At 35.0% G+C, this 25157-nt stretch overlaps 3 long non-coding RNA genes across 4 annotated transcripts; all 3 read left to right on the top strand.

Moving 5' to 3' along the window:
- Positions 1-396: 396 nt before the first annotated feature.
- On the top strand, positions 397-929 carry LOC110910531. The gene is made up of 3 exons (XR_002576234.2): positions 397-562; positions 720-777; positions 865-929. It is a non-coding gene; the product is annotated as an uncharacterized LOC110910531 (long non-coding RNA).
- A 350-nt stretch (positions 930-1279) lies between these two features.
- Positions 1280-4954, top strand: LOC110910530. The gene is made up of 10 exons (XR_002576233.2): positions 1280-1542; positions 1726-1848; positions 2058-2138; positions 2651-2725; positions 3043-3130; positions 3212-3505; positions 3678-3811; positions 3950-4149; positions 4632-4698; positions 4820-4954. It is a non-coding gene; the product is annotated as an uncharacterized LOC110910530 (long non-coding RNA).
- Positions 4955-6800: 1846 nt separating this feature from the next.
- LOC110910528 lies at positions 6801-8375 on the top strand. Of its 2 annotated transcripts, XR_004880816.1 has the most exons (7): positions 6801-6857; positions 7060-7129; positions 7283-7379; positions 7515-7535; positions 7716-7790; positions 8124-8168; positions 8276-8375. It is a non-coding gene; the product is annotated as an uncharacterized LOC110910528 (long non-coding RNA). The 2 variants fall into 2 exon arrangements; XR_002576230.2 differs by lacking the exon at positions 7515-7535.
- Positions 8376-25157: the final 16782 nt, after the last annotated feature.

Genomic DNA, 25157 nt, shown 5'->3' with positions numbered 1-25157 from the left:
TTTACTTGGTTAGTGCTAAAGGACGAAATGTGTAATGCGTTTTCCAAATAAAGGATTGTGATTGTAATTATTGAAGTTACAGGCTATTCATTGCAACCCGCTATAAACATAAAGGATGAAAAGTGTAATTTACCTGGTAGTTTTTTTTAATCTTTCTATTATACAAACTTTAAATGCAATCATGTAATCTATATATATTAATAAAGGAGATGATTTGGGCTATTTGTCCTTGGATGGTGAAGCCAATTTGATGATGTGGCAAGCATTGGTTTAGTGGACTTTGATTTTGGGAGGGAATCCATCTCAATTCTCAATACACAAACCAAAATTCTAAAAACACAAACCAAAAAAGAAGTGAACGTGGGATCCGGCAATTTTCGGGTCGGATGTATGGGTTTTCCAAACCCGTGTATATAAGGCATCTAAAAAACCTAAACTTCTCTACATCCACATTCTTCTCCTTCGCCGCATCATACTTGAAACCCTAGATTCACATCTCAGCTACGCTATTCCAGATCATATTGCCTCTTCTGCAATTTCTCTCACATCTCAGTTCTTCCAGGTATGTTGATTTTGTATTTGATATGGATTTATACCTTTCTTCTTGCTCTCAAACCCTATTGTATCTTCCCCATTCACGTTTCCTAAATTTGAGGTTTTTCTTTTTTTTGCAATCAAACACTAATTTCTAATCACCAAACCCTAATCCCGCTACGCAGTTCTCCCTCAACCTCAGTTCCACCATTCAGCGATTTCACTTTGGATCTTGATGATTAGGTAATGAATGTGAGCGATTTCACTTTGAATCTTGATGTTTTGTATCAGAATTCCTATATTTTATAATGTGTTTTTCTTTCTTCAAAGTTCAAAAGGTAGATTGTATGAGGATATGAACACTTCTCTCGCCATTGAAGAATATATAAACGGTACAGTTGTTTGTAAATTCTTTTGGATATGAATTATTTCTGTACATTGGTTATTGTATGTATACAAGTATTAGGTTTGATATCCAGTATTTTGTTTACAATTTAAAAGTTTTAAGACGCACACCAAGTGCTTGATGAAATGCTACAGCAAAAGTGATTTCTATTTCACATGTTACTAGTTGGGTTCTTAGTGTTCCTTGCTCTTTGATTACAAATTTATTTTAGATGTAATTTAATTTTTCTATAATAGTCTATACATTATAATAGTTATACATATAAGTTGCTTTCTAATTGTTGATGTCAACTTTGTTCCAAAACAGTTATGCAATATGTCGCTGGAGGAGAGCTATTTGACAAGTTTGTAGCGCAACGCTTCAGTGACGATGAGGTTCTACTACCACGTATACCAAAGGATTTATTTGTTTTAGATGATACATGTAAATCATTCTAGCTTCAACTTATGTGTCGCTTACCCAACTTTGCTAATTTTTTTTTGTATAGATATAATGACTTTACTTATGTGAAAAGATACATTAACTGAAGAGGAAGCTTGGTTTTATGTCGGAGAAACTGTTTTGGCAATCGAATCCATTCACAAACATAACTATATTCAGAGGTTATAACAATTTTCCTTAATTCACTTCATACAAACACGTGACGGGTTTTTTTTATCAGAAATGTAATGTTTTTTAACTGTGACACGGATATTAAACTTGATAACTTGCTGCTTGATAAATTCGGCCACATGAAACTATCAGATTTTGGATTATGTAAACCGTTAGACTGCACTAATCTTCAGGAAAATGATTTCACTGCTGCAAAGAACTTAAGTGGGGCTCTTCAAAGTGACGGACGCCCTGCTGTACCGAGACGCACTCAACAGGAGCAACTGCAACATTGGCAGAGAAATAGGAGGATGCTGGTATGTTATTTTTGTTTAGAGTAAAATGCGATTTTTGTCGCTGAGGTTTGGCCAGTTTTGCGACTTTTGTCCAAAGGTTTGTTTTTCCGCATCTAGATCCAAAAGTTTTGATGAATAGTAGGACCCGATGTTAACATGTGTGTGTAGGCAATTGATGAATATTGAATGTATATGTTACAAATAAAGATATGTATGTTGTGTTGATGTAGATTGGAGCTCATCAATTCAAGGTTAGCAATGGGGATTGCATATTCACAGAAAAGTTAAAGTTCTATGAAGTGAATGATAAGGTTAGCTTAGCTTGAATTTACTCTAGAATATGGTTATGTTTACTATTTCATTAGCAGATATAAGCACACATGTCTTGTATTGAGAAAGCATGTAAATTTGCTCTTTTTAGTTTAAACAAGAGGCGGTTAGAGTATGAACACGTTAGGTGTTTTTCTTGATGGTGTTGTAGAAGAGCGAGTAAGAATAATTTGAACATACGCTTTCATCGCTTATAATAATTATATAAACCTGAAGCTTTATAATAATAAAATCACTTCTTATTTGTATGAGTATATAAGCAATAAGAATCACTTAAAAATAAATGGGATTGATGCATTCTTTCAGATCATTAAATTGTATTTAGTTTTTAATTTGATGAATTGCAATGATGCTATTACCCCACATTGAATGAAGTTTATCTTTATTGGGTGGAATCATAATTTGTGTAGTTCCGTAGAAGTTTTAGGCTCTTACAAATAGTTTATTTTTTCTAATGAAAATGAGTTTCACATTCTTTTCTTCTTCTTTGCAGGCCTTAGATGCAAAATTAATTATCTTTAAGAAAAAGAGAAGAAAGAATTATTGATGAATAAAATGTCATAGACAGGTAAAGATAGATGTTTGCTATTTCAACCCATTTAATTATAAATTGGTTGATCTGGGTTAATTGGGTTGATCTGGGTTATGTTCTATTTTAATGGGTCAAATTGTTAAAATAATGCTAAAAATATGAATTGAAAACTGTCTACAGATTGTTTTTGCTAATCACTTTCTCCACAACTTAATATTGTTTTTGCTAATCACTTTCTCCACAACTTAATTATTATAATAACACTATAGTGTGTGCTGTCATGTTTGAAATGTTAATTGCATACATTATAACATTGATTAATCAATTTTAATTTGTATCAATGCGTTTCGCAGAGGTGAGTTTACTCACCATGTTAAATCCGTGTCAATGTCTAATTTTACTTCACAAGAAGTTGAAGCCCTTAAAGAAGGCAGTAATCAGGTACAGATATCATCTAATATTATTTTCTGTCGGGGGAATTTGTTTATTTACTCACACGATATTTACAATTTACTTCTCCAGCGTGCAATGGAAACATTTATAAGAGATTGGGACCCACGAGAACATAGACTTCTACATAACAGGTGATGCACCTTTATACTTTTACGTTTTTACATTTAGTGTTTGAGTAGAAAGAATGTTAATTTAGTTTTTTATGCATGCTCGCTATTACAACAATGTGGAGAAAGTTTGAGATATTATAAAGAGTGTCTACGTGGATAAGAAGTTTTTCACTTCAAAGGCGTCCGAAAAACCTCCTAGAGATGCAATGGATGGTTCGGTTCTATATTGGATGTGATGGAAGTTGTTTTGAAGGTAGTTTATTCCTACTTCGTATATTGTGTTTGAATATATGTTGTAGTAGTTGGTTGTGAAAGATATTGGAGAGACTTTTTATGGTGTGGTAAATTGGAGAGACTTTTTGTTGCTGTTAATAGTATATGTTGCACAATAAAAGAACTTTATTTTGTTTATTATGGAATGACAGGCATTTGCACCAAGGAGGTACTATGAAATCGACCTCCATTAACGGCGTGAAGATGTATACAGTTGCAGGATAACATCGCTCGCTGGCCACTTGGCTACCGCCGAAGAAGCTTAGAGCTCTTCGCAAAGACAAAAGTATGGATTTTGCTTATTGTTTTTAGTTTCGTTAATAAACCTGATTGTGAATTTGATCTGTTAGATGTGGTACTTTTTTTCATTAGCTATACAAGAATTGTTGTATTCTTTATTTAATGGTGTTATTTCTATGAAAAGATTACACGGAAAGGGTGGATTTGATCCAAGATTTAAGATTTGTCAACATTCTAAAGCCATTGGTACATAATTGCACGCCAATTACTCGACAAAATGTCTCAATGAAGTGCTGCCATAAAAATTGAAGTCATAACGATGTCCAGCAGAGTTCCAGCAATAAGCAACTAACACACTTCTACTACAAATTGCACCACCAATATGTAAGTTTAAGTGCACAAGAATTGTTAATTTGCAAAAAAAAAAAAAAGAAAAAAAAGAAAAAAAAAGAAACCATTTAAATATTTTATACTCTATTACAAGAATCGATATTTTGTCAAAAATCCAATTTATGGAGTGGATTTGGTCCACCAGGCACAAGTTGCTCTTATTCGTTCACTTGATTTAGTTGTCTAACCTTCATAGCTGCATTGCCTTATTATTACTATCGTATTGTTTTTATATGAATTAAATATTTAAATTTCCTTACTTGTGTTAAATATATTTACTAATTTTTCTGTTGCTTTATTAATAATAATTTTTTAGTAAAAGTAAATTATAAATGTGCATCATAACCCGTCAATAAGTTTATAGTTTGTACATAAAATCATGGGACCGCCATTGGTACGGCATGGTAGCATACTATCGACACCAAAGTTGATTTTATGTAGTTAAACGCTTATCATTTGGTTGGTTCTTTTTGTAGAATGGACTCGATTTACTAAGGGAAAGATTTTGGCAAATCGAAGGATATGATCTTCAAAAGGACTCGGGTATCTTTAAATTGTATTTTCACTTTGTCACTAATTTGGGTCACTTGTCACTGAGAGCTGCTTGATAAAGATGAGAATCTATATCTCTAATAAAATTTTTATTTTATTTTTAAATTTTTAGGAAACTAACTAATTTTAAGAACACTAATCATGGATTCTTCTGAAGATCGCTGCGACCAAGGTGATTTCGAATTTGCGTTTAATAATAACAACTTCTCTGATCGTGTTCTTCGCATCTATATCTTTGATGAGTCTACACAGTCCTCATTAGGTACCAATATACCTACTATTATCACTTATTTTCTGTTTTTTTTTTTAATTTTATCATCATAAGCATAAATTGGGACACTGATTTTTTACACCAAAAGCTCTAGAAATCACATGCTAGCAAAGCCTCACCTATATTTGTTTAATGAAAAACCGTAACTTAGTTCATTACGGGGCAAGGCCGGCTGTTTCAGCTACGGGTGAGCATATCGGTTACGGTTCGGTTAATGGGATAATCCATAACCATAACCGATAGCTCGGTTATGGGATAATTCGTAACGGTAACCGTAACCGTAACCGATCATTGGTTTCGGTTAAGTTCGGTTAATCCTCGGTTACGATTAAGTTTCGGATATTGTTCGGGTAACGCATTATTAAAAAAAGTGTGGCATATTGCAATTTTGCTGTATTATTTAAAATAGATCGGTTGTTGGTCGGGTTAACGCATTATTCATTATTGAGTTTCAGGTGTTTTCGGAAGCTTCAAATGAAGAAAAGTAAGCTGCGAATGAAGAATGGGTGATGGAAACGAGAGAATAGATATCTATCTATAAATGAAGAAGATGAAACACAATCGGTTCGGTTTGGTTCGGTTCGGTTTGGTTCGGTTCGGTTATGTTCGGTTATGAAGATCATCTTATACATAACTAACCATAACCGAATGGTTCAGTTATGAGATCTCCATAACCATAAAATGTTGCAAGTAAGACAACAAATGTGGTGTACAAGGAGATTTTTAGTGAAATTTGAAATTTATTTTGTACTTTTTAAACTATCCTATATATTTTTAACTATATTTATTAAATATAGAATTAATTTTCTATCTTCTTTTTTTATTTTTTGAATTTTTTTGTGATTTTTTTTCATTTTTAGTGTTTTATTATTATATATTTTTTTTAATATGGATCGATCCGGATAGTGATTCATCCATTTAAAATTATTTGGATATTGATCGGATCAAATGTAGTCTACAAGGAAGTTTTTTACGACATTTGAATAGCTTTCTGTTTTTTTTCTTCCAATGTATGTATTTGTACATTTCAAAGTAAATAATATGGTTTTGGTTGAAACCCGCGTATTAAGCGGGCATTCCTAAAATTACAAAAGTGAGGTGTGGCGTGGAGTTTTTGAATGGTTTAGTGTTAGAAGAAAAAGTAAGTTTGTAATGGTTAAAGTTTGGAATGAGTGGCAAGTGATGTGACGGGTTTGGATTTTGGGCATTAACCAGCGTTTTGCATGCTCTTAGTATGAAGACTGATTATAATTAGATGCTTTTAGTATGATAACTGATATTTGAATCACCTTATGTCAAGAGAAGAGATGCTTCCAACAACTCATAAAATTTTGAAAAAAGTAGAGTTGCATTTGTCTTTAAATTTAATTGCCCAACTAATCTACATTTGAAAATTATTTTTAATTTTGAAGACGTTAACATTTAATTAATATACCTTATTAGTCACACATTATTCATTATTTAAAATATATATAAAATTGTGTTTAAGAAAATTTAAATATATGGTTGGACACGGGATCCGGCATATATTGGGTCGGACTTTTTTGGTCTCACATAATAACCCATTAACAATATGGATATTATATAAGGTTTCATAACCTCATTTCTCTAAACCCTAGGTATCAGCCACCATGTTCCTCCTCCTCCTTCTTCCTTACGATTCCTTTCAAAATGTTCCTCCTTCTTCTTCATTGTTGTTCTACGATTCAAACTCTATAATCGATCGGTATGTATTAATCATTTTGATATCTGTTATTTTGATTGTTAATTTCATCCATCTTTGTTGGTTTATCCCGTCTTTATTATTAATGTTGTTTGTATGGTTTTTTCACATATAATCGGCGATTCCTTTATTGTTACGATTCCAAGTGTAAATCAGGTTAGTATTATTTGTTATTCCAATTGTTATTATGTTATATATTTGATCGTTCTTTCCCATTTGTAACGTGAATGTTTGTATAATTTTTTCACATGTAATCAGCGGCGATTGTTTCCGGTTCTTATTCCATAAGTAAATCATTTCAGTATTATTTGTGATTCCGATTGTTCATTTTGTATATCTTTCATTCTTATGTGGCTAGATTTATATGTCATGCCAATTTTTTGGGGAAAAGTAATCGAAACCTTGCTGAGTGCGACATTTATCATCAGGTTAGAAATAAAAAAAATAGTATCTTTGCATTATAGTTTCCCTTTAATTTCTTTGTTGATTATATGTGGTTTAAGATTCAAACTTAATCACCATCGTTGTTTCTTTGTTTTTTGACCTCCATCTGCTACTGATATGTTTTTTAATTGAAATAGGTATGAAACTTCTATTTATTTATGGCTGACCTCCATATCTCTCTACCTATTGACTTGGATCTGCATATTCAATCAAGAATCTTTAAAAACATCTAAGGTAAAACTACATGATGATGGTTAAATATTGTTTGTTTATGTTGTTCGATCTTCAATTTATTCAAGAAAAGTTAAGCTTTTGATGTTGAAAACCGTTTCGGCAGTTGGTAATGTTTGTTGTTCTTATTTTTTGTAGATCATTAGACATATAGAGAAGGTATATAAACAATATTAGATTGTTATGTGTTTTAAGTATTTTAACTCAATTTTAAAGAATTTTCATGTATTTTTTGTTTTGTTGTTTATGATTTACATTATCTGATTTGAATGTTATGAGGGGATTATTTTTTTGTGGATGTCTTTATTGAGTGATGTTGTTATTGATTCTTTTGTTTAGGTTTAAATTTTTTCATGAATAAACCTAAATGTTATGCCACTGCCGGACTATCAATCTTCGTCGAACATGTTACAGGTAATTTTCTTTTGATAGTTTTTTTTTCTTAATTTTTGATCCCTTATAGTTTTAGGTTTCATCGTTTATGCTCAGTTTTTTTACTGTCTTTTTTTTTAGTAATAAATTTTGTATTGTATTAATTATCAATTCATTAAAGAATTTGTATATTTTTATTGTCTGATATGTTTTTTTTCGGAATATTGATTGTGTTTCTAAAAATAAATATTTTTTAAAATTTTTTGAAATCGTTCCTTTTTTTTTTGTTTTACAAGTTTCTCCCGTTATTATGAGTATGTTTCTATAAATAGTTTACCGTTTTATTTTTTTTAAGCGTTCATAATTAAATTTCAGATATGGATCAGAGTAACAACAATCCTTCATTTTAAAGCTGATTGAGTAAGATGACCCATTATTTTTGGTATGTTTATTGGTTTTCTAATTACTATTCATATTTTAATATAGCTGATGTTTATCTTTTGTTTTATTTTTTAATAAACTCATAGGAAATACCTAATGACTTTGCTTCAATGATGTGGGGAGAGCAACCACCTTAAAAATAATCTGTTAAGATTGTTGATGGCAACAAGTTATGGTTTGTAAGACAGAAAAAAACTGATTTGGGCCCTGTACTTGGTGATGGCTTCACCAAAGTTGTTTGGGACAGTCGTATAACAGACTATCTTATGTTTCAGTCATATTTTTTTCATCACTCTTTAAATTTCCAGTAACTTTTCATGTATTGTACTATCATTTCTACGTATTTTCATGTTTTCCATTGAAGATAAACCTATGTTAGTTTTAATTATTTTTTTAGAAGATAAAAGTTTTGATTCTATAATTATAACCGTGTGTTATGATGTTTTATTTTAGCTTTCTGCTGGTGTTTAGAAAATGCATAATGTGTTCAAACAACTATATTCATCTTCTTCTGAACTTCCAATGAATGTCGTCGCTAATGATTGTTCCTTTGCTTCTTATTTTGTTTTATCATATATTATTTTTTAAAACATTGAAGAGACTAATGAAATTCTTTTTTCCCAAAATCTTTCAGATTTCAGATGTTGGTTCTCTTACATTATGAAAGGTAATTCCTGAATGACGTCTTGAACGTGTTAAAGTAGAAGTTAAAGAAGAAGTTGCTGCTTAAAGTGTTTAGTATTAGGGTTTATAAATGTTTTTTCTCAGTATTACATTTTATAAATGTTTACTTCTACAGACGTTCGTATCATCGATTAATCTACCCTATTCATCATGAAATTTTCATTTATTCATATATATGTATATATATTATTTTAGAAACATAGATTAACAACCCGGGAGTATTCCCGGGTTATAACCTAGTTATATATATATATATGGAACCCATTAAGTCTAACCAACTCTCAAATCAATCTCCACCATTAGATTTGGCTAAGATTAAATCTCAGCCACATAAACTCATAAAAATAACTGCTATAATAGGCAGTTCTATACGGTTTCTTCAACAGTTGGTTACCTTCATCTTTTTCTGCCCATTATCTCCACAATCCTCCTACAAACATGGATAGTGCCCTCAATTCAGTTGAATGGTATTCTTATAAATTGCAGTTCCACTATCCCTAAATTGATGAAGTTCCTTCCGCCTCCTGAATGAATTCGAAGCGTCTCTCAACGCCGATGATTGTCTATGGTTTTGAGGTCGTTATCTGATTTCAAATCTTCTTCACGTTCATTTTTCTCTTACTGATATTTTGATTCTGATTACAGAATTCGCTGGTATGTATTTCGTCAATGGTTCAGTTCAGTTCATGTCGTCTGAGAACACCAACACCAGTGGGAAATTGTCGGACCAGGAGGCAAAATCGCCGGCCGGAAAAGAGATTCCGGTGTTCCTCAATGAGACCGGCGAGTAAAAATCTGTAGTCATCTTCTTCTCAAATGGCTATTCAGGTTGATTTCTTACCTAATTTAGATTGGGGTTTTGGAGTTATGTTACTGGGTGTATGCGTATGAAGATCAATTTGTTGCAGGTTCATCAGTATCCTTTTAGTTATAGTCTTCTTGATGTTAATTATGGATGTGTTGATGAAGATTTGAGTATGTGTTTTTGTTTCCAGATTCTTGGTCGATATCTAGGATCTAGGGTTTACTAATAATAACCAAGGTTAGTTCATCACTTGCTCATCAACGATCATGATTCCTTTGTGAGTTTTACTTTAATTGAGCTACGGATCACACACATGCATTTGATTACATGAATTTGATGAAATTTTAATTAAATGTAGGTGAAAACTGGTGATTTTATTGGTGTTTATGGAAGGCACTGCAAGTTCGAGAACAATAATCCTCAACAGACCCTCTGTCCTCAATGCACTCAACATTCCCCTGGTACGCTATCTAAACAAAGTGTTCTTGAAAATGGTTTTGTTGTTCTTAATACATTCAGCCGCCTTGTATCTGAAAAGAAAAGTACTATTTTATTTTTACTTAATTTAAGTTTATTTGTATGTATTTCTTGCACTTACGAGTTCGTTTTGGTGGACAATATCACTCACAACTGTTTCTAGAAAGCACACATTTCATGAGTATAGAAGGCTTCACAAACAATTGGTTTTTCAGATTTGTGGGACATTGGGGAACGTTCACTTGGTGCCTTTAGAATAAAAGAAACAAAATTTTGTTCTCTAGGGCCTGAAGTAAATCAGTATGTGTTATTGGCACCGCAACTTCTTTTGCTTCGTGTCTGCAGAGCAAGAAAACCGGGGACAAGTCAGCCATTCAATTTCTCACTGTTGGCGAACATGGAATTGTACGAATATGGAATTCCCATGGGTAAGAACTCGTATTGAAGTAAATCAGTAATATCATGCACGGTGTTTATATTGTATTTACAAGTTTCGATCTTGCAAGCAGTGCGGTCTGCTTATTTCAGCAAGCATCTTCAGATGTTACAGTAAGCAAAGACGACGAAGAGGAAGCTAAAAGAGGTTTCACATCAGCGGTGATGTTGCCATCTGGTCAAGGGTTGCTATGTATCACTGCTGACCAAGAATTTCTTTTTTATTCTCCAATTGAATCGCAAGAAGGACGTTTTCAGTTGAATCTTAACAAAAGACTTGTAGGATACAATGAGGAGATAGTGGATATGAGGTTCGTGGGTGTTGAAGGACAGTTTCTTGCCGTCGCTACAAGTGTTGAACAGGAAATTCAGTAAACTGTTATTAGACGTTTGGTTATTTATATGAGATTTGATTTTTTTTCTTTTTTTCTTTTGTATTCTAATGTTTGCATTGTTGCAGGTGCGAGTGTATGATCTTGGCTCGATGTCATGTTCGTACGTTTTGGCAGGCCACACCGACATTGTATTATGTTTAGATACGTGTACAACAAGCTCTAGAAGAACATTAATTGTTACAGGGAGCAAAGATAACACTGTGAGCTCCCTTTTTCTTTATGTTTTTTGTGTACTTAATTTTTACTTTTATTCCTTTTTATGCAGGTGCCGACAGTTTGCTAAAGCTGTGGACCGTTAAGACAAACGAATGTGTTGCAACTTATGATCAACACGAGGACAAGGTGTGGGCCCTTACTGTGGGGAAGAAAACCGAAATGTTGGCGACAGGTGGCAGTGATGCTGTGATAAATCTTTGGCATGATTCTACGACTGCAGATAAAGAAGATGCGTTCTGGAAAGAGGTAACATATCTCGACAGTTCATCATTATTCTTACATTTTTAAAATTTTAAATTCAACTTAAAAATAATCTGCAGGAGGAAAGTAAAAAGCCAAGAGCTAGAAAATGTTGTATTAGATGCCAATTACACCAAAGCAATACATCTTGCATTTGAGCTTCATCGACCGCACAAACTGTTTGAGTTATTCGATGCACTTTGCAAGTTAATAGTTCAATAATTTCTCACTTTCATACGATAAAATTTATGTATTTTAAAAGAAAAAAATACACAGGAGTGTAGATGCTAAAAATCAAGTGAAAACGGCTATTAGTGTTCTTAGCATGAACGAATATCGTTTATTATTAGAGTATGTACGGGAATGGAACACGAAACCGAAGCTTTGCCACATCGCCCAATTTGTGCTTTTTCAGGTTTTCAGTATCCTTTCACCAACAGAGATAGTTGAGGTACTATTTACGTTATAACCACTTCATTACAGAACGAATGACATGGTGTTTTTTTTTTTTTTTTTTTTTTTTACCTTTTTAGCAAATTTTATATTTTTTATATAGATGAAAGGTATTGGAGAGCTTCTAGAAGGACTGATACTGTATTCTTAGAGGCATTACAGCAAAATAGATAGATTGGAACGGAGCACGTTCCTGTTGGATTACACACTTAATGGGATGTCGATTGTTGAACCAGAAACAGAACCAGAAACGGGTGTTGTAAATGACCCGAAGGGCGAGTCTTTAATGGAGGTTGTGGGTCAAGGGCAAGAACCGGCTGGTGAAGAAGATGGTTTGAAGAAACGTTCTTCGAAGAAAAGGAAATCCCATAAATCGAATGGTGGAAATAAGAAAATTAAGGGATAGTTTTCCTGAAAATGAAATTTGATATTTTGTTGTTTTAAATTGGTGTTCTGGAATTTTGTTAGAGCTCCAGAAAGAAACGAAAATATATTTGAGTAGGTGTTGTGACATGGGGTTTCAAAAGGTAATTAGTTTTAATCTCTGGTTGTTTTGTGTTTTATTCACATTTGTTGAATAGGGTACCATAAATTTACATTAAAAATTAGAATCTTTGTTTCACAAGATATTTATAAAAAGACTTAACTGGGTTGATCATGTTCTTTATTTCCCACAGAGTTAATTGCATATAAACATTTAACTTATTATATAGCTTACATGATGACGATGTTTTATTTTTTCGTTAGTATGTAAGTTAATTGTAAGAGTTTGTTAAATCACTTGTAGCTTATATCCATGGCACCTTAAATCAATATATGATAGTCCTAACTGAATTTAGTCAAGTGATGGTTGATATATGTTGAAAGTTGATCTAAAACACGTATGAATTGAAAGTTGAAGGGCCAAAGTGAACCATTGATTTAATTAGTTTTTATTAAAGCTTGGTTTATTTTAGTTAAACTGGTAATGTAATAGGTTAAGAAAATGTTTATTTGTCTTAGAGTTGAAGTTTAATAGGCAGGGCCGGTTATAAGGGTGTTCAGAGTGTGCTTGAGAACAGGGCCCAAATAATTAAAGGGCCCAAATTTTTTTATGTTTTCTTTATATATATTATTTATATATATTAGCCCAATTTTTTTACAGGCCCCTAACTTTGTCAAAACCTGATTAGAGGCCCAAACCTGCAGGGAAATCAAAAGTCGCGTGCGACTGACCGACTGTGCGAGGATTTCTGATCAAAAATTCAAAGACCAAAGTCATCGATCAAAGTTCAAACGTTGCAGCTGTATTTCTCCGAATCGCACCTGCCATCGATCATCAAACGCCGCTGCAGTGTTGCACCTGCCCTGCGAATCGCGATTCAGTTCAGGTATTTGAATGTTTTATGTTTGTTGTCTTTTGAGTTTTGTTTGTCGATAAGTCGATTGATGTTACATCCGCAGGTTCCAAGTTTGTTAATTTATTGTTTGTCGAAATTGAAATAACATTCAGATTATTTATTTGTTTGTCGAAAATTGAAAAACATTCAGATTAAGTGATTAACGAATAACGAACATTGAAATAACATTCAGCTTAATGATGTTACTATTTAACAGATTTCACTTTCAGATTCAGATAATCAGATTTCAGAATTCAGTAACTGTTGTTTCGAGTCTGATTTCTAGTTTAAATGTTTAATGTTGTTTATTTAGATAATTAGATTGATTAAACGGTTATGAATAATGAATGATTGAATGATTTCTAGTTTACTGTTATGAATAACGAATGATTGAATGATTTCTAGTTTACTATTGTTTATGTAGAAATTATGCCTCCCGTTCCTAAATACAAACACCTATCCGGCCATCAAAAATGTCACACCCCGACCACGTAGAACATACAAAACGTGGCGGAAACGTCGGGGAGTGTTGTAACAGAATCATTGTTTCATAACACATGGAAATTTAAATATTGTTTTATTGATTAAATGAACTCGTTGTTCTATTACAATCACATAAGTACAACTATGATCTTCCAAGTTTTAAAGTTGCTAAGGCATGAGTCCATCCTAAATGTAGCATGCATCAACAATCATCTCAAGACAGCACCTGAAACATGTGTAAAAATAGGTACGTCAGCATAAAAATGCCTGTGAGATACATAGGTTTTGTGAAAACGGAGTTCATGACTTGAGTTTGAGAAAATGTTTAGTCATGAACCTCGTATTTTTGCTTTGTCTTGTAAATCATTTGAAAAATGATAGGATCAGATGATATGTATAAATAAGAGAATAATGTATGGTTAACTGAATAACCATGTAAAATGAGTTTGTATAAGTTAAGTTTGTTTGAAAAACAATGTTTTAATAAAACGTTTATGGTATATATAAAATATACCTTGGTTTTAAGAAAGTTGAATAAGTAATATATTAAAATATATTTCAGTTCCAATATTGTTAACCCAAGTGTACTAAATAACGCCACGGTATGTAATGCAATGAAAACACTTATATATATAAGAAGTACCAGCGGCGTATCTACCATGTTTTCATCACATTACACTCGTTCTGTTATCTAAACACTAACCAAAACCAAATCGTTTGATAGATAGAATATTAAATATACTTTAGTTGTTCAAAATAATAGTTTTCAGTAGTATATTACAGGTATACCTTGGATTTATAAATAACACATTAAACTATGCTTTAGTTTTGTAAGTAACATATCAGAATATGCTTTGGATGTGATAAATAACATATTAAACTATGTCTTGGTTTGTAAATAACATATCAAAATATGCTTTGGATGATTACAAAATATATGTTGGTTCTGTACAACACCACACATGAGAGTATATCAAACTATACTTTAAAGGTGCGATTTAAGAATTCATTCAGATCTGGTGCATCAAACTACAACTTTGAGACTATAAGGATACCACAAAGGAAATCCCTATTTGGATGGAGAAACAAATTGGTTTCAGACATTCCATGACAACAGGAATGGGGTGTCTAGTCCTATAGCGCTATATCATACTACCAATCGGTCTGGTGAAGAAAATAAGTACCATTCCAACAATTACTTTTGTAATCTTTGAGAAATCAGTGTTTAAACCATAGATAGTCATTTAGTTTGTCAAAAGATAAATACTAACATGTATAATCAATTATACTTTGAAATCATGAAAATAACAGATAGGTACACATGCTTCACCCCAAAACAGTTTGGAAAACAGTAAAAGAGGGGTTCAATGTACTCACCTGAGATTGCTTTGGATTCCTTATATAATAACCGGATAATGCTAAAAATCACGGAATATCAACGGCACCTAATAGGTAGCTTATGTTAATATACCGGACCAAATCGGAAGGATCGGACAGTACGCGGGTTCGTAAACCAAACGAGTATGGAGACTCGTGTAATATGGCTTAGCAAAGCCTACATACTAAAATGAAACCTAATCTAAGTGCTTACGGTCCATCACGACCCGTTTAGGTAGCTTATGCTACCCTAACGCGTCGTTCGCGTAGAACGCGTTCGGAACGCCTAACATTGCGACCACACGGTATAACCTCGGAAGGTTATAGCTATGGTCACCAAATGTGTTTGGTCGGGTCCTAATGACCGACCAAATGGGTCGGGTTCGAAAGTATAAGCGATGGTTTAAATCGCTTACCTTACGACCCTATATAAGCACTAAACTAAAAGTGACGAGCTAAGCATGTTAGAACATGCTTAACTAAGTTTAGAAACAGGTTTGGCATCAAAACAAACGGCTTTGATGCCCACGAGTAGTTTGGTTACAAAATACGCAAGAATGCGCATTTTGGCCGAAACTACGACTCGTCACTGAGCCTAGATAACGTGGTAATCAGTAGGTATGGTCACTATGGACCATAACCATCGTGATCACGCTCACGTTATGAAGTTCCATGAACTTCACATTGACCAAAAGCTGGTCAATGCAGAAAGTCAACAAAACGTTGACTTTCGGACTCGAAAAGCGAATAAAAGAGCGAAAGAAGACTTACGGAGGGTCCCTGAGTGCTAATCAAGACCAAATAGCTCAGGTATGAAACAATGGTTTCAACTTAGAGCTCTAAGATCTGATTTTGTGAATTTTACACTAAAGGGGGGGGGTATTTATAGGAAAAGTGGAACCGTTAGGATCGTTTTATCGAATATCGTGCCTTGATCTCGTGCGTACATGTGTCCAAGTGGATAAGTTCAGTGAACTTGACCCTTGGCTCTTCGTTGGGTGAAAAGGCATCGCCCCTTGATCGAACGAAAGGCCAGATTCTGCATTAAATGCAAAATCTTCTGTCAGACATGTTCACGCGGCCCGCCTCATGTTTTGGGCAATCTTTACGCGGGCCGCCTGGCCCCTCTGATCTGCACCACTTGCAGAATTTACACTTTTGGTCCCTGTTGCGTGTTTAAGCTATTTCCAGCCCTTCTAAGACCTGTAAAGTCATCTTTAAGGCCCTAAAATGATGCCTAAACATTGTGGACATGAAACATGCCCAAAAATATGTCGGATGTCGGTTCGTTTGGCCGTACGATCGCGATGTTCGCTTAATTACGACGGAATGCGCATAAGCGTGAAAGACGATCCAAATGACGCGACGAATGGATTTTTCTCATGCCAAACACTAAGGCATAATATTAGGATGCTTACATAAATTTTTGGATGTCCGGATGTATTCAGAACGTGAGTTATGCGCGAAAGTGCAAACTTATGCACTTTTTGACACTTTTAGTCCCTGAATGATCCAAAAGTTTGTTTTAGCATACCAAACCCCTCAAAGCCTATTTCTAAGCTATGTAAAGGATATATATGGTATGTTTAACTTATGGACATGTTCCGGAATGTTCGTTACAGTTCAAATTGGCATACTTTCGCAGTTTGTCAAGTTTAGTCCCTGTAAGCGAATTAACTTGTTTTTGCCATACCAAAGCCTTCAAAACTTATTTCTAAGTTATGTAAAGGTTATTTAAGGTATGTTAAGTGTATGATGGTCTCCCGGAGTATTTGTCGCATTAAACTGAGTACGTTTATGCACCAGTTTGCGTATAATTCTCCAGAAAGCGTTGTAGAGTATGAAATTGAACAAGAATTGATATGTGCAAAGCATACACATATTTATACAAATCCCAAGTATGAAATACAATATTTCCTTGGTTTGGCATTTGTTTGATGGTTGGAGTGACACAGGTGTCACAGTCTCCCCTACTTTAGGAAATTTCGTCCCGAAATTTAATTCTAGAGGAAACTCGTGAGGACAGCTGTGAAGGTTTCGCCTTATAATAGATCCATTGAACCCTTAGGTAAAACCCTGGGCCATGTTAGGATTCTTAGCGAATTTGTTAACCCTCAGAGTGAATTCCTTGAAATAGTAAAACATGAAATTTTGAACTACTGATTGACGAATGTTTCTTATGAAGGCTTATCATAGGAAAACTTGGTGTGTGATTGAGATCAGAATTGGGGGAGTGTGAGAATAAATGACATTGGTCGAGGTCCGAGACTTCTCCCGTATCATTATTCTTGTCACTAGGTCTTAACACATGACGAAACTTCCTGTGGTTCCTGTGCACTGAATTCCATAATTATGTAGGCCTCCATAATTACGTAATTCCTTGCACAGTCCGCACAGTCCATTTCATAATCCGTAGGAAAAATTTCTTGAATAAATATGAAGCGATTTGACTAGACCACCAAAGGATCCTTTTAATTCGATCAACGAACGATCTTTTTAACTAGATCAACACATGATCTTCTTAACTAGACCGTCGTACGATCTCTTTAAATAGACCGCTTAAGGGATCATTTTTATATCATCACATGATATTTCTAATCAGATTTTCAAAATCAATCTGTTTAAGCAGACCTTTCAAGAGGTCCAATTATAGAACAATACTTTATAACCCGAGTGACTTAACTACACTGTTGAAATCCATTGAGGGTTTAAGATAGTATCTTTGGATATCCCATTATGAATCTCTCGTATGAAGATATGAAAGATTCTATGAGGATTTGGATGGATCACATACAACCACAAAACATGTAAGAAAATACATAAGCACAAATTTAGTTAACTTGATTCTTTATTTTGTTATCCTTAGGTATGGATATTAAGGCACACTAGGAATCCAACCTATGGATTTCATTTGGCACTTTAACGATTTATGAAGATCTATCTATAAAGATAGAGGGATTCTCAATAAGTGTTTGACTTTGTTTCTTAAAAGAAACGAGAGTTTAAGGTTCTTGGGGAGATCACAAGTGATCATAATATGACAGAACCATACGAGTAGTTTGTTTTTGGGTTGACATCATAAAGTTGCATCAAGCATTCACACAAACGCATAAATTTTGCATAAATAAAAACAACAAATCTTTATTTATGTAGCAACGGATTTGTCTTGAAGTGTCAAAAGATAGCAACTAAGGAATTACAAAACACTAATTGTTCACTGCTGCCTCATTGTTCATGTTTGCCTCATTGATGTTGAACACTCGTCCACGCGCTGGAGGTATGTTAACAAGCCTTGGGCAATTGTTTCTGTAGTGGGTAAGGTCACCACAGTTATAACATGACCCTGGAGGGAACCGTGCTTGAACAGCAGCAGGGTTTGCAGCAGTTTGATTTGCATAACGACAAACATTGATCAAATGTCCCAACCGCCCACAGTGGGTACATTTGTGACACTGCTCTTGCTCTAGATGATGACGGTTGCATTTGTTGCACAACGGTGCAGTACCAACATAGTTTTGTCTTTTACGAGGTTGTGTTGGCTGGTTTGGTGCAACTTGTTTGTCTTGAGCAGTTACAACGTAGCTTTGAGAGGCTTTGCGCTTTTCCTTCTTGGACACCTCAGCACTTTCTTCCTTTGGTTCCACATGAGCAGTCTTGTCAGATGGTCTTAAGTCGCCCTTCCGAAATAGCTTGCGCTTCCTGATTTGGGATTCAGTCAGAGTGGCAGCCAATTCAATGGCTTGTCTGACAGTAGTAGGGTTGCTGCCAGTAACGATGTCCTGAACTACGTCAGGAAGCCCATCAATGTATTTCTCAATCGCCTTATCCAGAGGCGTAACCATAGTAGGGCATAACAAGCTCAATTCCTCATAGCGATCAGTATAGGCTCGATGTTCCCCACTGTCTTGCTTTAAATCATCAAATTCCCTTTCTAGAGCCCTAAGCTCATGACGAGGACAGAACTCCTTCATCATAAGAGCCCTAAGCTCGGCCCAAGTCTGTGCTAATGCAACCTCTGCACCGCGGTCTCTCATAACCCCATTCCACCATGTAAGAGCCCTCTTCTGAAACACACTCGAAGAAAACTCGACCTTGCGATTTTCAGGACACTGAACGTGACGGAAAGTGTTCTCAATGCTCTCGAACCATTGAAGAAGACCAGTTGCTCCCTCAGAACCATTGAACTTGAGCGGTTTAGCTGAGTTAAAAATCTTGAAATTGCATGGAGCATTGTTGTTGTTGATGGCTTGAGTTATTTGAGTATAAAGAATTGGGAAGGCAGCAGCCATTTGTTGCGCGATGATTTCCGCCAGTTCGGCATTCGCCATCTGATTGTCGCGTCGAGGAGGCATTCTAAAAGAGGAAACATGAGAGGAAATGAGTGAGAGAATTAGACGAAAAGAATGAGATGGAACAAATCTGATGAAAGCAAGGATAGTGGCCGTCTGTCTGTTACTACAAAGCAACACACGACCTGGTGATTAATCAAAGCAAATAGGTCAAAAATAATGTATCGCGAAGACATGCTCGCCTATAAGTGGACACTCACCCCAAGAGTTCCCAGGTAAGAGTGACTGGTCCGATTATGTGGATTTGTACGAACACTCTAGCCTTAGGCAGAAAACTCAGGGTACAGGCACCCACCCTTCCAGTTTGCATGTGTTCACAATATTTAGACCAACTTTGACGAGAGTTTTGAAAATTCAAAGGGGTTCAAAACCTTATAACAGAGGGTTCAAAACCTAGTAATCAATCATCCTAGAACAGATGATTAGTTTTCAAAGCGGTTTTGAAATTTATGTTCTTGTTGCGGTCGTCGCCTAAGGATAGGTGACGGTGTTGTTTTATGACTAAACGCAAGTAAACTCGCGTTAGGGTCCTAGGAAGGTTATAGACTAGGTCAAAGCATTACTAATAACCTAATTCCCTATAACCATGAGCTCTGATACCAACTTTTCTCGTCACACCCCGACCACGTAGAACATACAAAACGTGGCGGAAACGTCGGGGAGTGTTGTAACAGAATCATTGTTTCATAACACATGGAAATTTAAATATTGTTTTATTGATTAAATGAACTCGTTGTTCTATTACAATCACATAAGTACAACTATGATCTTCCAAGTTTTAAAGTTGCTAAGGCACGAGTCCATCCTAAATGTAGCATGCATCAACAATCATCTCAAGACAGCACCTGAAACATGTGTAAAAATAGGTACGTCAGCATAAAAATGCCTGTGAGATACATAGGTTTTGTGAAAACGGAGTTCATGACTTGAGTTTGAGAAAATGTTTAGTCATGAACCTCGTATTTTTGCTTTGTCTTGTAAATCATTTGAAAAACGATAGGATCAGATGATATGTATAAATAAGAGAATAATGTATGGTTAACTGAATAACCATGTAAACTGAGTTTGTATAAGTTAAGTTTGTTTGAAAAACAATGTTTTAATAAAACGTTTATGGTATATATAAAATATACCTTGGTTTTAAGAAAGTTGAATAAGTAATATATTAAAATATATTTCAGTTCCAATATTGTTAACCCAAGTGTACTAAATAACGCCACGGTATGTAATGCAATGAAAACACTTATATATATAAGAAGTACCAGCGGCGTATCTACCATGTTTTCATCACATTACACTCGTTCTGTTATCTAAACACTAACCAAAACCAAATCGTTTGATAGATAGAATATTAAATATACTTTAGTTGTTAATAGTTTTCAGTAGTATATTACAGGTATACCTTGGATTTATAAATAACACATTAAACTATGCTTTAGTTTTGTAAGTAACATATCAGAATATGCTTTGGATGTGATAAATAACATATTAAACTATGTCTTGGTTTGTAAATAACATATCAAAATATGCTTTGGATGATTACAAAATATATGTTGGTTCTGTACAACACCACACATGAGAGTATATCAAACTATACTTTAAAGGTGCGATTTAAGAATTCATTCAGACCTGGTGCATCAAACTACACCTTTGAGACTATAAGGATACCACAAAGGAAATCCCTATTTGGATGGAGAAACAAATTGGTTTCAGACATTCCATGACAACAGGAATGGGGTGTCTAGTCCTATAGCGCTATATCATACTACCAATCGGTCTGGTGAAGAAAATAAGTACCATTCCAACAATTACTTTTGTAATCTTTGAGAAATCAGTGTTTAAACCATAGATAGTCATTTAGTTTGTCAAAAGATAAATACTAACATGTATAATCAATTATACTTTGAAATCATGAAAATAACAGATAGGTACACATGCTTCACCCCAAAACAGTTTGGAAAACAGTAAAAGAGGGGTTCAATGTACTCACCTGAGATTGCTTTGGATTCCTTATATAATAATCGGATAATGCTAAAAATCACGGAATATCAACGGCACCTAATAGGTAGCTTATGTTAATATACCGGACCAAATCGGAAGGATCGGACAGTACGCGGGTTCGTAAACCAAACGAGTATGGAGACTCGTGTAATATGGCTTAGCAAAGCCTACATACTAAAATGAAACCTAATCTAAGTGCTTACGGTCCATCACGACCCGTTTAGGTAGCTTATGCTACCCTAACGCGTCGTTCGCGTAGAACGCGTTCGGAACGCCTAACATTGCGACCACACGGTATAACCTCGGAAGGTTATAGCTATGGTCACCAAATGTGTTTGGTCGGGTCCTAATGACCGACCAAATGGGTCGGGTTTGAAAGTATAAGCGATGGTTTAAATCGCTTACCTTACGACCCTATATAAGCACTAAACTAAAAGTGACGAGCTAAGCATGTTAGAACATGCTTAACTAAGTTTAGAAACAGGTTTGGCATCAAAACAAACGGCTTTGATGCCCACGAGTAGTTTGGTTACAAAATACACAAGAATGCGCATTTTGGCCGAAACTACGACTCGTCACTGAGCCTAGATAACGTGGTAATCAGTAGGTATGGTCACTATGGACCATAACCATCGTGATCACGCTCACGTTATGAAGTTCCATGAACTTCACATTGACCAAAAGCTGGTCAATGCAGAAAGTCAACAAAACGTTGACTTTCGGATTCGAAAAGCGAATAAAAGAGCGAAAGAAGACTTACGGAGGGTCCCCGAGTGCTAATCAAGACCAAATAGCTCAGGTATGAAACAATGGTTTCAACTTAGAGCTCTAAGATCTGATTTTGTGAATTTTACACTAAAGGGGGGGGGGGTATTTATAGGAAAAGTGGAACCGTTAGGATCGTTTTATCGAATATCGTGCCTTGATCTCGTGCGTACATGTGTCCAAGTGGATAAGTTCAGTGAACTTGACCCTTGGCTCTTCGTTGGGTGAAAAGGCATCGCCCCTTGATCGAACGAAAGGCCAGATTCTGCATTAAATGCAAAATCTTCTGTCAGACATGTTCACGCGGCCCGCCTCATGTTTTGGGCAATCTTTACGCGGGCCGCCTGGCCCCTCTGATCTGCACCACTTGCAGAATTTACACTTTTGGTCCCTGTTGCGTGTTTAAGCTATTTCCAGCCCTTCTAAGACCTGTAAAGTCATCTTTAAGGCCCTAAAATGATGCCTAAACATTGTGGACATGAAACATGCCCAAAAATATGTCGGATGTCGGTTCGTTTGGCCGTACGATCGCGATGTTCGCTTACTTACGACGGAATGCGCATAAGCGTGAAAGACGATCCAAATGACGCGACGAATGGATTTTTCTCATGCCAAACACTAAGGCATAATATTAGGATGCTTACATAAATTTTTGGATGTCCGGATGTATTCAGAACGTGAGTTATGCGCGAAAGTGCAAACTTATGCACTTTTTGACACTTTTAGTCCCTGAATGATCCAAAAGTTTGTTTTAGCATACCAAACCCCTCAAAGCCTATTTCTAAGCTATGTAAAGGATATATATGGTATGTTTAACTTATGGACATGTTCCGGAATGTTCGTTACAGTTCAAATTGGCATACTTTCGCAGTTTGTCAAGTTTAGTCCCTGTAAGCGAATTAACTTGTTTTTGCCATACCAAAGCCTTCAAAACTTATTTCTAAGTTATGTAAAGGTTATTTAAGGTATGTTAAGTGTATGATGGTCTCCCGGAGTATTTGTCGCATTAAACTGAGTACGTTTATGCACCAGTTTGCGTATAATTCTCCAGAAAGCGTTGTAGAGTATGAAATTGAACAAGAATTGATATGTGCAAAGCATACACATATTTATACAAATCCCAAGTATGAAATACAATATTTCCTTGGTTTGGCATTTGTTTGATGGTTGGAGTGACACAGGTGTCACAAAAAATGTAAGAGGAAGAAGCTAGAGGAAGAGAAAAGAAAGACGGACGAAGTAAAACAAAACCGAATACACAAGTTTTTTTCAAAAGAAACTCAAAGTTCTAGTTCTAACTTGGGTGATGATAATGTGGGTGATGATAATGTGGGTGAAGACAATGTTAATGCTACCGTAGATGAAGAAGCTAATGTGGGCAAAGACAATATGAACGTAGATGTAGACAACATGAACGCAGGTGAAGATAATGTTAATCCCGTTCCGGATATTGATATTTTTGATCCTAGAAATTGGGGTGGGCTTAGTAATGACATGATTAAAGAGTTGGTTATGAAAGGTCCAAAAAGAGATAGGGATGTTGTTAAGGGCCCCGTGGATAAATTTGGAAGACATTTTTCTAATACCATGTACACCAGAATTCTATCAAATAGGGAGACGTGCGATAGAGAATGACTAGTGTATTCGAAAAAACTTGACAAACTCTATTGTTTTTGTTGTAAAGTTTTTAGAACGGGGCATCCGAAAGGTGGGTTGGATGATGAAGGTTATAATGATTGGATACATGCCAGTGGTAGACTTAAACAACATGAAGCTGGTTTAGAACATTTCAAGAATATGAATGAATGGTTTGAATTGCACCAACGGTTGAAATGCAATGAAACAATTGACAAATCGGCATATGAGCAATTTAGAAAAGAAAAAGATTATTGGAAACAAGTCATCTTAAGGATTGTTGCACTTGTGAAGTTTCTTACAATTATTAGGGGATAAAGTTAGAACCGAAATCATCAAGAAGGTTAAGCAAGCAAAGTATTACTCCATCATCCTCGATGCACGCCTGATACAAGTCACCAAGAGCAAATGTCCATAATTGTGAGGTATGTAAATTTTAACTCTAGTTCCGTGACCATTGAGGAATCCTTTTTAGGTTTTTTGGTTGTTGATGATACCACAGGTTTAGGACTTTTTGAAGTAACATGTAAGGAATTAGAGTCGCTAGATCTTGATATTGGTGATATGCGTGGTAAAGGCTACGATAATGGGGCAAACATGAGAGGAAAAAACAAAGGAGTTCAAACTAAATTTTTAGAAAAAAAATCCTAGAGCTTTCTATAGTGCTTGTGGTTGTCATAGTCTAAATCTAGCATTGTGTGACATGGCTAACACAATTACTAAGTCTAAGGAATTTTTTGGAACAATACAACGGTTTTATACTATCTTTGCCCATTCTATTAATAGGTGGCAAATTTTGAAAGACAATGTTAAAGGTTTAACTCTTAAATCATTGTCTACGACTCGTTGGGAAAGTCGTATAGATAGTATTAAGCCTATAAGAACTCAACTTGGAGATGTAAGAAAGGCTTTGCGAGAAGTTAGGGGGGACGGATAGAGATGCTAAAATCATAAGTGAAGCTAAATCATTAGAAGAGTATGAACTTGGTGATTTTGATTTTTTGGCACAAATTGTCATTTGGTTTGAATTATTATCAAAGGTGAATGTGGTGAGCAAACGGTTGCAAGCAAAAGATGTTGTCCTTGATGTTGCTATTGATGAAGTAGACAAATTAATTAAATTCTTTAAGAATTATAGAGAAGTGGGGGTTCTCTAAGGCACTTGATGAAGCTAGAGAAATTGCAAATGAAATAGGTGTAAATGCGGAATTTTGTCAAAAACGTGTGATATATAGGAAAAACAATTTGATGAATCGTCAAGTATAGAAGAAGTA

This window comes from Helianthus annuus, chromosome 15 (genome assembly GCF_002127325.2).
Source record: "Helianthus annuus cultivar XRQ/B chromosome 15, HanXRQr2.0-SUNRISE, whole genome shotgun sequence".
Taxonomy (NCBI): Eukaryota; Viridiplantae; Streptophyta; class Magnoliopsida; order Asterales; family Asteraceae; genus Helianthus; species Helianthus annuus.
The sequence above is the reverse complement of the archived record's forward strand: the minus strand, read 5'-3'. Positions and strand labels throughout refer to the sequence as shown.